The sequence below is a fragment of the Mustela nigripes genome, chromosome 13, assembly GCF_022355385.1.
Source record: "Mustela nigripes isolate SB6536 chromosome 13, MUSNIG.SB6536, whole genome shotgun sequence".
NCBI lineage: Eukaryota > Metazoa > Chordata > Mammalia > Carnivora > Mustelidae > Mustela > Mustela nigripes.
In genome coordinates, this window is record NC_081569.1 from 21,672,015 (window position 1) to 21,685,522 (window position 13,508).

At 41.8% G+C, this 13,508-nt stretch overlaps 1 protein-coding gene across 1 annotated transcript in view; it reads left to right on the top strand.

Moving 5' to 3' along the window:
- CHRNA7 (cholinergic receptor nicotinic alpha 7 subunit) overlaps positions 1–13,508 on the top strand; it is a 117,322-nt gene that overhangs the window by 45,827 nt on the left and 57,987 nt on the right. The window lies entirely within an intron of this gene.

A 13,508-nucleotide genomic window follows, 5' to 3' on the forward strand; every position in this document is an offset into this window, starting at 1 on the left:
CAAGGTGACATTCATCTCTCCACCAAAGATGGGTTTTTGTTTTAAATTAATTCATGTATTCATGGATGACTATTTTTTATTATCAGAAATGAGACACTGATGCCTATTTCACCATCAGTTCTATGACTTTTTAAAACAGATGTTATAATGTGTCACTCATAATGAAAGACATTTTCTTACAGCAATGTTAATCAATTCCTTGAACTTCTTCCAGATGACGTGCCAAAGATAATATAGTTTTATCAGGATGTATCAGCTGACAACTTGATTAGTTTCTCTTTCAATTTTGTTGAAAGAAAGGAATGAAATGAATTAAAACCCACCAAAGATCATTTGAAAGTTATTGTCACCCAAGTTTTAATGCATAGATACTGACATTTTGAATTGACTTGTTCCTTCTTGGGCCACTGTCCTAAGATAGGAGCTGAGGTAAGGGAAATATGCCTTTCTTTGTAAGGAGAAATGAGAGAAGGAAACATGGGGAAAAGGGTACTCCCAGGTGGTTCTTGGGCAGGTGAGTTTTAGTGGGAATGCATGTGGAAGTTGAGGGAGAGAAAATGGATTCATGCAAAGCCATCTGCCTTGTGTCCCACAAGTAAGCTTCGCTCTACATGAGATCCCTCAAAGAACATTTTAGAGATGTTGCTGCAGGATTTAAAGCAACATTCTTTAGTGAGCACATCCTACCTCAAAGCCTGTGCACACCTGCTCCAGCTTTCCTCCTTTTATCATGGGCACAGGGTCAATGCTCCCCTAGAGAAGGGCTCTCCCTCCTGGGAAGGGGTTCCCTCTCTTGGTACCTGCTGAGAACCTTGCTTTCATGGTCCTCCCTGTTGCCTCTAACCTCATAATAGAGTCTGCAGGTCATTCTCAGCATATAGGCAGAGCTCAGTTTGTCCGCATTAACCCCTCCAGTGACTCTAGTTTGCTCCTCACCTTTACAGGAATGTTCCTCCAAGTGGTGCCTCCTTGGGCTCAGACTGCCCCCAGCCTCTTCCTATGCTTCTCAGTTAAACTCACCCTGGCCTGGCTTGGGGTGAACAAACCACTAACCCCAGTTTGCTGAATGCTGTACTATGAATAACAATTTTCCCCAGTTTTTTTGTTGAAAATTTTCAAAAATTTCAAGCTCAGTCAAGTCACAGTGAGTGTATGTCCTCGCCTCATAGACTCTGTAATTAGCACTTTGTAATTCTTGCTTTCTCCCATATTTGGCCATCTATCCATCTTCCTATAGATCTAGCTTCTTTTTAAATTCTGTTTAAAGTAGAAGAGCAGACAGTGGTCACCTTCACCCATGTGTTTCATGCAGCTCTTTGACTAGGGTGTCTTTCAAGGCAAAATTTTAGGTACAGTACAATGCCTAGATCCTAAGTGTACTGGTCAGTGAATTGCCAGGCATGCTTTCAGCACTTCAATCCCACCCTCCTCAGGAAGCATCATCCAGGGTGATGTCTTGTGTCCCTTACCTGTCAATACCTGCCCTGTCCCCCTATTCCCCACCACGGGTAGAATACCATTGTTTTATCTTTTCCAGGGATTGATTTTTCCCCCCTCTTATCTTAATGGGTCTCTCAGGGCATTTGGTAGAGTTGATTGGTCCCTCTTTCTTAAATCTTTCTTCATTTAGTGTCTAGATACTTCTCCTTAAGTTTTTCTCCTAATTCACTCAGACTCCTAAGTTCCCACTGTTGTCTCTTCATGTCTATCCAGCCATTCCTTGTCTCAGGAGTTGGAGGATCCTGGCTTAAGGCACCATTCAGGAGCTAACCCAACTTCCTTCATGGTGTCCCCATGTGGGCACCCAGTAGGCTCTTAACCCTAGTGTATTCCAGACCATTCATTCTTTTCCTTTCACACTTGCCACCTCCATAGTGAAGAGAAGCTAAAATCTTTCTCCACCCATTAAGGTCCTCCCAGTTGGCCTAAAATTGAATTTACATGAGACAGATTAACAGGAGAAAACACAGTTTTGTTATGTGCATATGGAGGCCCAATAATGGCATTGAGACCTACAGAAATGACCAAGACAGATACTTTTAAGCTTCTTAGACAAAGAGACACATTTGTGAGGAATTGACAGGACAAAGACCCTTGTCTTTGGGAGTTTTAATTAGTAAGGAATTCTGAAGGAAATTTGGACTGTGCTGGGAAATTAGCAAAAAGTAACAAAGATTGTTTCTACAGCCTTTTTGGCTCTAAATTTTCCTATCTCTGGTGATAATTATGTCTCTTTAGCTCCTGGTCCAGGGAGGGTATCTTTCATGGGAGAAATTTATTTCCTGCTTTCAGGGAGACAGAGGAGGGTCTGAGTATCCTTCTTGCACAGGCCTTTTTAGGTAACTTTTATTTAAAATAATCAGTATGATGGGCGTTAAGGAGGGCATGTGATGTGATGAACATTAGATGTTATATGCAACTAATGAATCATTGAACACTACATCAAAAACTAATGATGTGGGCGCCTGGGTGGCTCAGTGGGTTAAGCCGCTGCCTTCGGCTCAGGTCATGATCTCAGCGTCCTGGGATCGAGTCCCGCATCGGGCTCTCTGCTCAGCAGGGAGCCTGCTTCCTTCTCTCTCTCTCTCTCTCTGCCTGCCTCTCAGTGTACTTGTAATTTCTCTCTGTCAAATAAATAAATAAAATCTTTAAAAAAAAAAAAAAACAACAAAAAACAAAAAACTAATGATGTACTATATGTTGGATAATTGAATGTAAATTAATAAAATAAAATAATCAGTATAACACAGTGGAACATTTTGGGCAGCTGCCCTTGGCCACTACAGTAGCTGTTTCCATTTGGGATAAATGGTAGCTCCATTGTCTTCATTTACTCAGAGCAGAAGCCTCAGAGTCACCCTTAACTCTTGTTTTTCACACCTACATCTGATCTGGCAATTCGATCTTCAAAACAGATCCAACTCTTATCACCACAAGTCAACCCCATTGCTTCTACCCTGTTCTAATCCATCATTCTCTCTCACCCATGCTATTGTGGAGACTCCTAGCCCAACTTTCTGTGTCATTTCTTACCTCCCCTAGTGATGTCTGTTCTCAATATACCAGTCAGTATGATCCCAATAAGAGAAGATGAAGGTTCAACCACAAGCCTCATTGACCCAGATCCTTCCAGAGACTCCTGTCTCACCAGTGACAAGCTGAGGTCCTTGAGGTATTCTCTGACTCTGTCAGCCTGGCCCTTGCTTCTACCACATCCCCCCCAGTCCTCTTTTTCTTGCTGTGCTCCCTGCCCTGCTTGATGCCCTGCACACGTTACCCAAGCACACATCCACCTCAGGGCCTTTGTGCTTGCTCCCTCTAGCTGGAAGACTCTTTCCCCAAGAACCACTTCTTTTCTCCCTCACTTCTTACTAGTCTCTTCCTGAAAATCACCTTTCCAGTGAGGTCTTCCCGGTGTCCCTGACTACTGTCTCACACCCTCCCCTGCTACCCCAGCTCACTCCATTTTCCTTACCCGGTGCCTTTGTTTGGGCTGCTATAAGAAAATACCATAAACTGCGTGGCTATACACAACAGATATTTATTTCTCACAGTTCTGAATGCTGGAAGTCTGAGATCATGGTGCCACCAGCCATGGTTGGGTTCTATTAGGGCCCTCTTTTGAGTTGTGTTTGTGTCATGTTCTCACATGGTTGAGAGGGAGTGAGCTAGCTATTGGCCTCTTTGTATAAGGGCACTAATCTCATTTGGGAGGGGTTCTTCCATATGATCTAACTACCTGCTAACGGCCCCTTCTCTGACATCCTCACATTGGAATTAGGGCTCAGCATAGCAATTTGAGGAAAGCATGCATTCCATAAGGCCATTTCATTTTGTTTCTAGAGCCTTTGTCCCATCCTTTGTTTATTTGTTCTCTGGCTCTGAGTCTCCCTCCCACAACTGGAATGTACACTGGGAGGGCTGGTCTCAGTTGGGTTTATTCACTACTCTACCCCCAGTGGGCACTGAATAATTTTTGTGGAACGAATGAAACAAAAAAACTCAACCTAGGAACCTAGGAAGGGCTAAGATACCATGATACAAAATAGAGCCAACTCCAAATAACATCTGAACACTGTAGTGTAAGGTTGAAGCTCTGGAAATTCTGGGAGATAATACAAATGCTTCCTTTTTAGCATAAAACCAGAATTGCCCGTGTCCTCTATGGTACAGTCCTGCTGTTGCCATTTTTCTTATATAGAGAGAGACACCTAATATGTTCACTGCATGTGAGGTCACAGACAGGTCTGTCTTCTTGAAGCCTACATTCCTTATACCACAGTAAGCAAATGATCTTCAATGACATATATGACTTGGCAAATGTTTTTTTCAAAGTTGTTGTTTTTCAGGAAAATATTATTTTGCCAGATTATTACTTATTACATTGAGTTCAGGGTCTTCATAAATAAACATGCTTGCTTTGAAGGATGTCGCTGGAGACTTCTAAATTTCTCTCAAGCACAGCTTGTTTCTAATTAATTCTCGCACTTGCAGAATTGTCTGCAACTTCATTTGTTCTAAAACTCACCTTATCTCACTTATCTATTTAACAAATCTTTTTGAGCACCTATTATGAGGAAGGCATTGAACTGGGTCATGTGAGGGAGACCCAGAAGTAGATGAGACCCAGCTTTTTCTCTTAAGCCATTTATAATCAGGCTGTGCAATTTACATTCAACCAAAAAGGTTAAAATATTGTGACCAAGTGAGTCCCTAGAGATATGGCAAGAGGCAAGCTGGTGGTAGGGACAATGGAGTTCACAGGTGGGGAAAATCTCTGCTTTACAGAAATGGACTGTTTTGTTTTTTTTTTTAACATCTTAATTTTATTATTAATATTTTTTCAGTGTTCCAAGATTCATTGTTTATCACCACAACCAGTGTTCCATGCAATATATGCCCTCCTTAATACCTGAGGCCAGGCTCACCCATCCCCCCACCCCTCCCCTCCCAAACCCTAAGTTTGTTTCTCAGATTCCACCATCTCTCATGCTTTTTCTTCCCCTCTGATTTACCCAAATTCAGTTTTCCTTTCCTTCTCTTAATGTCTTAATGTGAAGATCAGAGAGCAGTAGACCAGGGCAGAAATATGGACAGGAGGGGAAAGAAAAATCAAGGAAATTGCCTTCAGCAAATTTTATTTCCCAGAGCTTCCTGTTGCTGAATTGCTGTTCTGAAAACCTGAATCTGCATAATCTTTTCCCCCAGGGTATTTGAACTCTGAGGTCAATATTCTGCAAATGAGAGATTTTCTATACAGTCTGAATAGAAGGATGGAAAAGTAAAATAAATTAATTAATTATATTTTCTTTTGAGTTACAGTTTGTTACTGTGTTTTCCTTTTTTTCACTTACCCTTGATTTGGCAGGAATTTCCAGCTATTTAGATAACCTGAAGGAAGAGAAAGTTGCTGTTCTGTTTACCTCTTATTCCTAGGAGGAAGCACTTGGGGTATTTTTTTTCTATAGAGTAGTTTCATCATTTTGGGGAGCCTGTCAGATATAATCTGATTTAATCTGTGAGAAGAAATAGAAGAACCATTTTGGTTTCTGAAGAGAAATCCAAAGACTTGCCTGTGCTTTTCAAAAGATCTCGGAATTTTGATCTCGGAATTTTGACCGTTCTTCTGGCTCTACCTTCCCCATCCTTTTTGTTCTCTATTTTCTACTTCCCGATTCCAATTATGGAAAGAATAGTATTCACATTGTAGAATGTTACAAGTGTCAAGGGTGTAAGGTTTTATAGGCGAGATAAACACAACACCAGGCAAAGTGGGCGCAAGGCAAGATTTATTAAAGGCACTCTCCGGTGAAGTTTCGGGGCTCAGGAGAAGGGGAGCCAGGAAAGTCGCACTGGGAGGAGGTGGGCACCCTCGGGGCGAGGTTCCTTGACTCTGGAAAGAGGAGTGGGGGAAGTTGCACTGGGAGGGAGTTGGCGGTGGGGGGGGGCATTGTCTTTTATTTGTTTCCTGCATAGGTATCGGGTTACCTATGGAGATGTGACCTGGGCATACATCCTTTTGGCGGGAGAGTCAAGGGTGAAGGAAAGTGTGGGAGGAGGCTGGAAGATGGCAGGACCCACGGTCATTTCTGTTATTCCTCCTGCACTCCCAGAGCCGCCAGTCATTTCTGTTGTTCCTCCTGCACTCCCGGAGCCCGCCAACCCAACAAGGAAGGAAAGAGGAAGGAGGAGGCCCACTTTCTTTCTTTTTTTTTTTTTTTAAAGATTTTATTTATTTATTTATTTGACAGAGAGAGATTACAAAGAGAGAGAGATGAGGAAGCAGGCTCCCCGCTGAGGAGAGAGTCCGATGCGGGACTTGATTCGAGGACCCTGAGATCATGACCTGAGCCGAAGGCAGTGGCTTAACCCACTGAGCCACCCAGGCGCCCCAGAGGCCTACTTTCTTCATCTGTGATCAAAACAGTTGACTCGAAGAATTTTCAAAACACACATGTATGGAGTTTTCTGACACCAAGTACATGCTCTTTCACACCTACGATCAGTTCTCTGATTCTCTGGACACAGACTGGGTGTCCAGCCTTTCAGTTCTATTCTGATCCTCTCTACCTGGAGTTAGCATCAGATCGTACAAGTCAAGGTCTCAGTCCCACAAGACTACTCCCAAAGCATGCCAGCCACAGTGTGGGTGTCCAGGCTACTCATACTTCTGTCCAGCTGAGTTCAAATTCAGAACAGCTCATGGAACTCAAGAAAACACTTATATTTACTGATTTATTATAAAGAATACTGGTCAGGAACAAGTAAATGGAAGAGAGGCATAGGGCAAGGTATGGGGGAGACACAGAGGTTTTCTGCCCTCTGTGGGCTACTGTCCTGGCACCTGGTCACCAACCCATAAGCTCTGAATTTTGTTCAAGGGTTTTTATAATCCATTCTTCATTCTCTCTCCTCTGCCTGGATATTAAGTTTGGGTGGGGCTGAAAAATCCCACCCGGGAGTCAAAGCTTGGTCTCTCTGATGTCCAGCTTCATCCTGGCTACCTGAGGTGATCTAGGGGGTCCACCTTAAGTCACCTCACCTCCTTAGAATAATCTTAGATGGGCTCAGATATATGAATAACAAGAGACATTCCTATCCTCAGGGAATAACCAAGGTTTTAGGAACCCTGTGCCAAGAACCTGGGACATAGACCAAATATGTTTCTTATTATACCAGAGGTACTTTCTCTTCTCTCTCGTTCTCCTGTTATAAATATTTTCATGCATGTGCATGCACACACACTTAAAAAGTTTCCTGTGGGCTCAAGGCAAATTTTAATGAGGCCAGTTCTCAGACGCATGAAAGAATTGGGGTTCCTATGGTGTGTTTCACATCCAGGGCCCCTTCCTCCCTTGTATGTCCCCATAACAACCCTACATAATCATATCTTGAAGACAAAATGAGAAGGGATCCCTCAGAAATGGAAGAGAAGGAAAAGCAGAGATTCTTCCAGATGCTCTGGGAGTGATTATCTGACACTAACTCCAGGTAAAGAGGATCTGAATTGAACCGAATGGCTGGACACCCAGTTCCTGTCCAGAGAATCAAGAACTGGTTGTTGGTGTGAAAGACTTGGCTTTGGAAAACTCTGTACATATGTGTTTTTTGTTGTTGCTGTTTTGTTGTTGTCCTGTTGTCTTAAGATTTTATTTATTTATTTGAGAGACAGAGATGACAAGTAGGCAGAGAGGCAGGCAGAGAGAGGGGAAGGGAAGCAGGCTCTCTGCTGAGCAGAGAGCCTGCTGCAGGGCCTGATCCCAAGGCCCTGGGATCATGACCTGACCTGAAGGCAGAGGCTTTAACCTATTGAGCCACCCAGGTGCCCCACATATATGTTTTGAAAATTCTTTGAGTCAACTGTTCTGATCCCAGATGAAGAACATGGCTGTCGTTTCTAGGTTGACACTTACTATCAGGTACCCAACATGCCAGGCACTGTTTATAGGAAGATTTTGTGCAGGACCTCTGCCCTCCAGGGACCTACTTTCTGAGTGGGGAGTGAATGCTTCAAGAGGATAAAAAACCTCTTTCTGGAACATGATTGCTTACAAGCCCTTTTACATATTCAGTCTTCAGAAATGTTCATGGAAACCTTTGGGGTCCTGGGCTCTGATCCTGCTTGCAGGGCATGCAGAGCCAAGGTTCCTGCTACAGCCTCCTGTGCTCAGTTGATGGTGCCTCTATACCTTTGGGTAAAGCTTGGTTATTACCGCTGTCTTGTCCTATAGGGTCTTGTGAAATGGAGAAGTCCTTCTTTTGCTTTTTTTTTTTTTTTTTTTTGGTAAGCCATCATTATTTGTCACATTCCTGCTACGGCCATGTGACTGACCTGCTACTGTACACATTTCATCCTCACAGCACCATCCTGCCCTGTGAGGCAGGGCACCTGTGACGAAGCCACAGCTCAGAGAGGGAGGTTTACCTTGTGAAAAAACAAATTGCAACCAAGTAAGGTTGAAGATCTAATTGGCTTAATTAAATGATCAATTCGAGAGTTGGGCGGCACCCTACCCAGCAAGTAGAGAGGAATGAACTCCCAGGAGTTGCACAAAATGGAAAGTTTTTAAAGGATGGAGGGCAGGGCAAGAAAATTACAAGCAAGAGAAAAGAAAGAATTGTTTCAGACAAGGTCACTTTCCCTGAGAGGGAAGGGTAGGGGGTCTTATCAAGCAGATTATTTCATCTTCCACTGGAGGATAGAGAGGGGCTTTTTTTTTAAATTAATTTATTTTTTTCAGCGTAACAATATTCATTGTTTTTGCACCACACCCAGTGCTCCATGCAATCCGTGCCCTCTCTAATACCCACCACCTGGTTTCCCCAACCTCTCACCCCCACCTCAAAACCCTCAGATTGTTCTTCAGAGTCCATAGTCTCTCATGGTTCACCTCCCCTTCCAATTTCCCTCAACTCCCTTCTCTCCATCTCCCCTTGTCCTCCATGCTATTTGTTATGCTCCACAAATAAGTGAAACCATATGGTGATTGACCCTCTCTGCTTGACTTATTTCACTCAGCATAATCTCTTCCAGTCCCGTCCATGTTGCTACAAAAGTTGGGTATTCGTCCTTTCTGATGAAGGCATAATACTCCGTAGTGTATATGGACCACATCTTCCTTATCCATTCGTCCGTTGAAGGGCATCTTGGTTCTTTCCACAGTTTGGCGACCGTGGCCATTGCTGCTATAAACATTGGGGTACAGATGGCCCTTCTTTTCACTACATCTGTATCTTTGGGGTAAATACCCAGTAGTGCAATTGCAAGGTCATAGGGAAGCTCTATTTTTAATTTCTTGAGGAATCTCCACACTGTTTTCCAAAGTGGGCTTTTGACAGTTGACCTCACTGATGCTGATCAGAAAATTCAAGACTGGCCCTTTAAGGCTTAAATCTCTGGGGTTGATTGAAACTGCAGTTAAGTATTAAGCCCAGTTTGGTGACTTGGCCAAGTAATTTGGGGCCCATGGTTTTTTGTTTAACAACTTGCTTGAGCTCACACAACTGGGTCTGCCACAGGCTTGGTGAGAACCTGGGGCTGCCTGATTTCCACCTCTCCCTGCAGCCCACCTTTCCTGTCCTGAGGTGGGGGAGACCCAGCTTGGCTTCAAGTGAGCAGATGCGAGGCACCTTCTGGGATGATGAGGAGCCCACCTCCTTGTGGTGGGAAGTCTGCCAGTGCAGAGACATTTGCTAAGAAGAACCGGCCACAGTAGAGCCTACAGATCACTCTTTTTTTTTTTTTTTTAATTAACATATAATGTATTATTTGCCCCAGGGGTACAGGTCTGAGGATCATCAGCTTACACATTTTACAGGAGTCACCATAGCACATACCTTCCCCAATGTCCACAATGCAGCCACCCTATCCCTACCCTCCTACTCCCCAGTGACTCTCAGTTTGTTTCATGAGATTAAGAGTCTCTTATGGTTTGTCTCCCTCCTGATCCCATCTTGTTTCATTTTTCCCTTCCTTAACACCCAAACCACCCACCTTACCTCTCAAATTCCTCATATCAGAGAGATCATATGATACTTGTCTTTCTTTGATTGACTTATTTCGCTCAGCATAATACCCTCTAGTTCCATCCATGTTGTTGTAAAAGGCAAGATTTCGTTCCTTTTGATGGCTGCATAGTATTCCATTGTATATATGTATATACCTCATCTTCTTTATCCATTCATCTGTTCATAGACATCTAGGTTCTTTCCATAGTTTGGCTATTGTGGACATTGCTTCTATAAACATTCGGGGACACGTGTCCCTTCAGATCACTTCATTTGTATCTTTGGGGTAAATACCCAGTAGTGCGATTGCTGGGTCATAGGGTAGCTCTATTTTCAATTTTTTGAGGAACTCCACACTGTTTTCCAGAGTGGCTTCACCAGCTTGCATTCCCACCAACAGTGTAGGAGGGTTCCCCTTTCTCCACATCCTCTCCAACATACGTTGTTTCCTGACTTGTTAATTTTAGCCATTCTGACTGGTGTGAGTTGGTATCTCACTGTGGTTTTGATTTGTATTTCCCTGATGCTGAGTGATGTGGAGCATCATGTGTCTGTTGTCCATTTGGAAATATTCTTTGCAGAATTGTCTGTTCATGTCTTCTGCCCATTTCTTGATTGGATTATTTGTTCTTTGGGTGTTGAGTTTGATAAGTTCTTTCTAGATTTTAGATACTAGCCCTTTATCTGATATGTCATTTGCAAATATCATCTCCTGATCTGTCAATTATCTTTTGGTTTTGTTTCCTGTTTCCTTTACTATGCAAAAGCTTCTGATCTTGAAGAAGTCCTTGCCTTTGGCAGTGTTTCTTGGAAGAGGTTGCTGTGGCTGACTGAGGTAAAGAGGTTGCTGCCTGTGTTCTCCTCAAGGATTTTGATGGATTCCTGTCTCACATTGAGGTCTTTCATCAACTTTGAGTGTATTTTTGTGTATGGTATACAGAAATGGTCCAGTTTCATTTTCTGCATGTGGCTTTCCAATTTTCCCGACACCATTTGTTGAAGAGACTGTCTTCTTTTCCATTGGACATTCTTTCCTGCTTTGTCAAAGATTAGTTGGACATAGAGTTGAGGGTCTATTTCTGGACTCTCTATTATGTTCCATTGATCTATGTGTCTGTTTTTGTGCCTATATCATACTGTCTTGATGACAGTTTTGTAATAGAGCTTGAAGTCAGGGATTCTGATGTCACCAACTTTGGCTTTCTTTTTCATCATTCCTCTGGCTATTCAAGGTCTTTTCTAATTCCATATAACTTTTAGGATTATTTGTTCCATTTATTTGGAAAAAATGGTTGGGATTTTGATAGGGATTGTATTAAGTGTGTGGATTGCTTTAGGTAGCATAGGCATTTTCACAATATATACTCTTCCAATCCATGAGCATGGAACATTTTTCCATTTCTTTGTGTGTTCCTCAATTTCTATCATGAATAATTTATAGTTTTCTGAGTACAGGTTCATTGCCCCTTTGGTTAGGTTTATTCCTAGGTGTCTTATGGTTTTGGGTGCAATTGTAAATGGGATTGTCTCCTTAATTTCTCTTTCTTCTATCTTGCTGTTGGTGTATAGAAATGCAACTGATTTCTGTGCATTGATTTTATATCCTGATATGTTGCTGAATTCTTGTATGAAGTCTAGCAGTTTTGGAGTGATTCTTTTGGGTTTTCCACATAAGTTATCTTATCATCTACAGAGAGTGAGAGTTTGAAAACTTCTTTGCTGATCTGGATGCCTTTAATTTCTTTTTGTTTTCTGATTGCTGAGGCTAGCACTTCTAGTACTATGTGGAAGAGCAGTGGTGATAGTGGACATACCTGTTGTGTTCCTGACCTTAGGAGAAAAGCTGTCAGGTTTTCACCATTGAGAATGAAATTCACTGTGAGTTTTTCATAGATGGCTTTGATGGTATTGAGGTATATAGCTTCTGTCCCTACACTTTGAAGAGTTTTGATGAAGAAAGGATGCTGTACTTTGTCAGATGCTTTTTAAGCATCTATTGAGAGTATCATATGGTTCTTGTTCTTTCTTTTATTAATGTATTATATCACATTGATTGATTTGAGGATGTTAAACTAACCTTGCAACCCAGGAATAAATCCCACCTGGTTATAGTGAATAATCCTTTTATGTACTGTTGCATTCTATTGGCTAGTATTTTGGTGAGAATTTTTGCATCTGTGTTCATCAAGGATATTGGTCTGTAATTCTGCTTTTTGATAGGGTCTGTGTCTGGTTTGGGGATCAGGGTAATGCTGGCCTCATAAAATGCATTTAGAAGTTTTCCTTCCATTTCTAGGTTTTGGAATAGTTTCAGAAGAATAGCTACTATTTTTTCTTTAATGTTTGGTAGAATTCTCCCGGGAAGCTGTCTGGCCCTCGGCCCTTGTTTGGTGGGAGATTTTTTTTTTCAAATTTTATTTATTTATTTGAGAGAGACAGAGAGAGGGCACAAGAAGGGGGGGGGTGGTCAGAGGGAGAAGCAGACTCCCTGGCAAGCAGGGAGCCTGATGTGGGACTGGATCCCAGGACTCCAGTATCATGACCTGAGCCAAGACAGCCGCCCAACCAACTGAGCCACACAGGTGCCCCTGTTGGGAGATTTTTGATGATTGCTTCAACCTCCTTACTGGTTATGAGTCTGTTCAGGTTTTCTGTTTTCCTAGTTCAGTTTTAGTAGTTTATATGTCTCTAGGAATGCATCCATTTCAAATTGTCAAATTTGCTGGCATATAGTTGCTCATAATTTGTTCTTATAATTGTATTTCTTTGGTGTTAGTTGTGATCTCTTCTCTTTCATTTATGATTTTATTGATTTGGATCCTTTCTCTTTTCTTTTTGATAGTCTGGCCAGGAGTTTATCAATCTTAATAATTCAGTGAACCAGCTCCTAGTTTCCTTGATTTGTTCTACTGTTTTTTTTTTTGGTTTCTATTTCATTGATTTCTGCTCTGATATTCATTATTTTTCTCCTGCTGTGTTTAGGCTTTCTTTGCAGTTCTTTCTCCAGCTCCTTTAGGTGTAGGGTTAGGCTGTGTACTTGAGACCTTTCTTGTTTCTTGAGAAAGGCTTGTATTGCTGTATACTTTCCTCTCAGGACCACCTTTACTGTGTCCCAAAGATTTTGAAAATTTATGTTTTTATTTTCACTTGTTTCTATGAATATTTTTCAGTTCTTCTTTAATTTCCTGGTTGACTCCTTCATTCTATAGTAGGATGCTCTTTAGCCTCCATGTATTTGAGTTCTTTCCAACTTTCTTCTTGTGATTAAATTCTAGTTTCAGATCATTGTGGCCTGAAAATATTCAGGGAATGATCCCAGTCTTTTTTTTTTTTTTTTTTATTTTGTTGTTATGATTTTTGTTTTTTTGTTTTTTTTTTTTTTTTTTTTTTTTTTTTTTTTTTCCTGTCTGGTTTTTTTTTTTTTTTTAAAGCCTTTTTTTTTTTTTGATCCCAGTCTTTTGTTATCAGTTGAGACCTGATTTGTGACCCAGGATGTGATC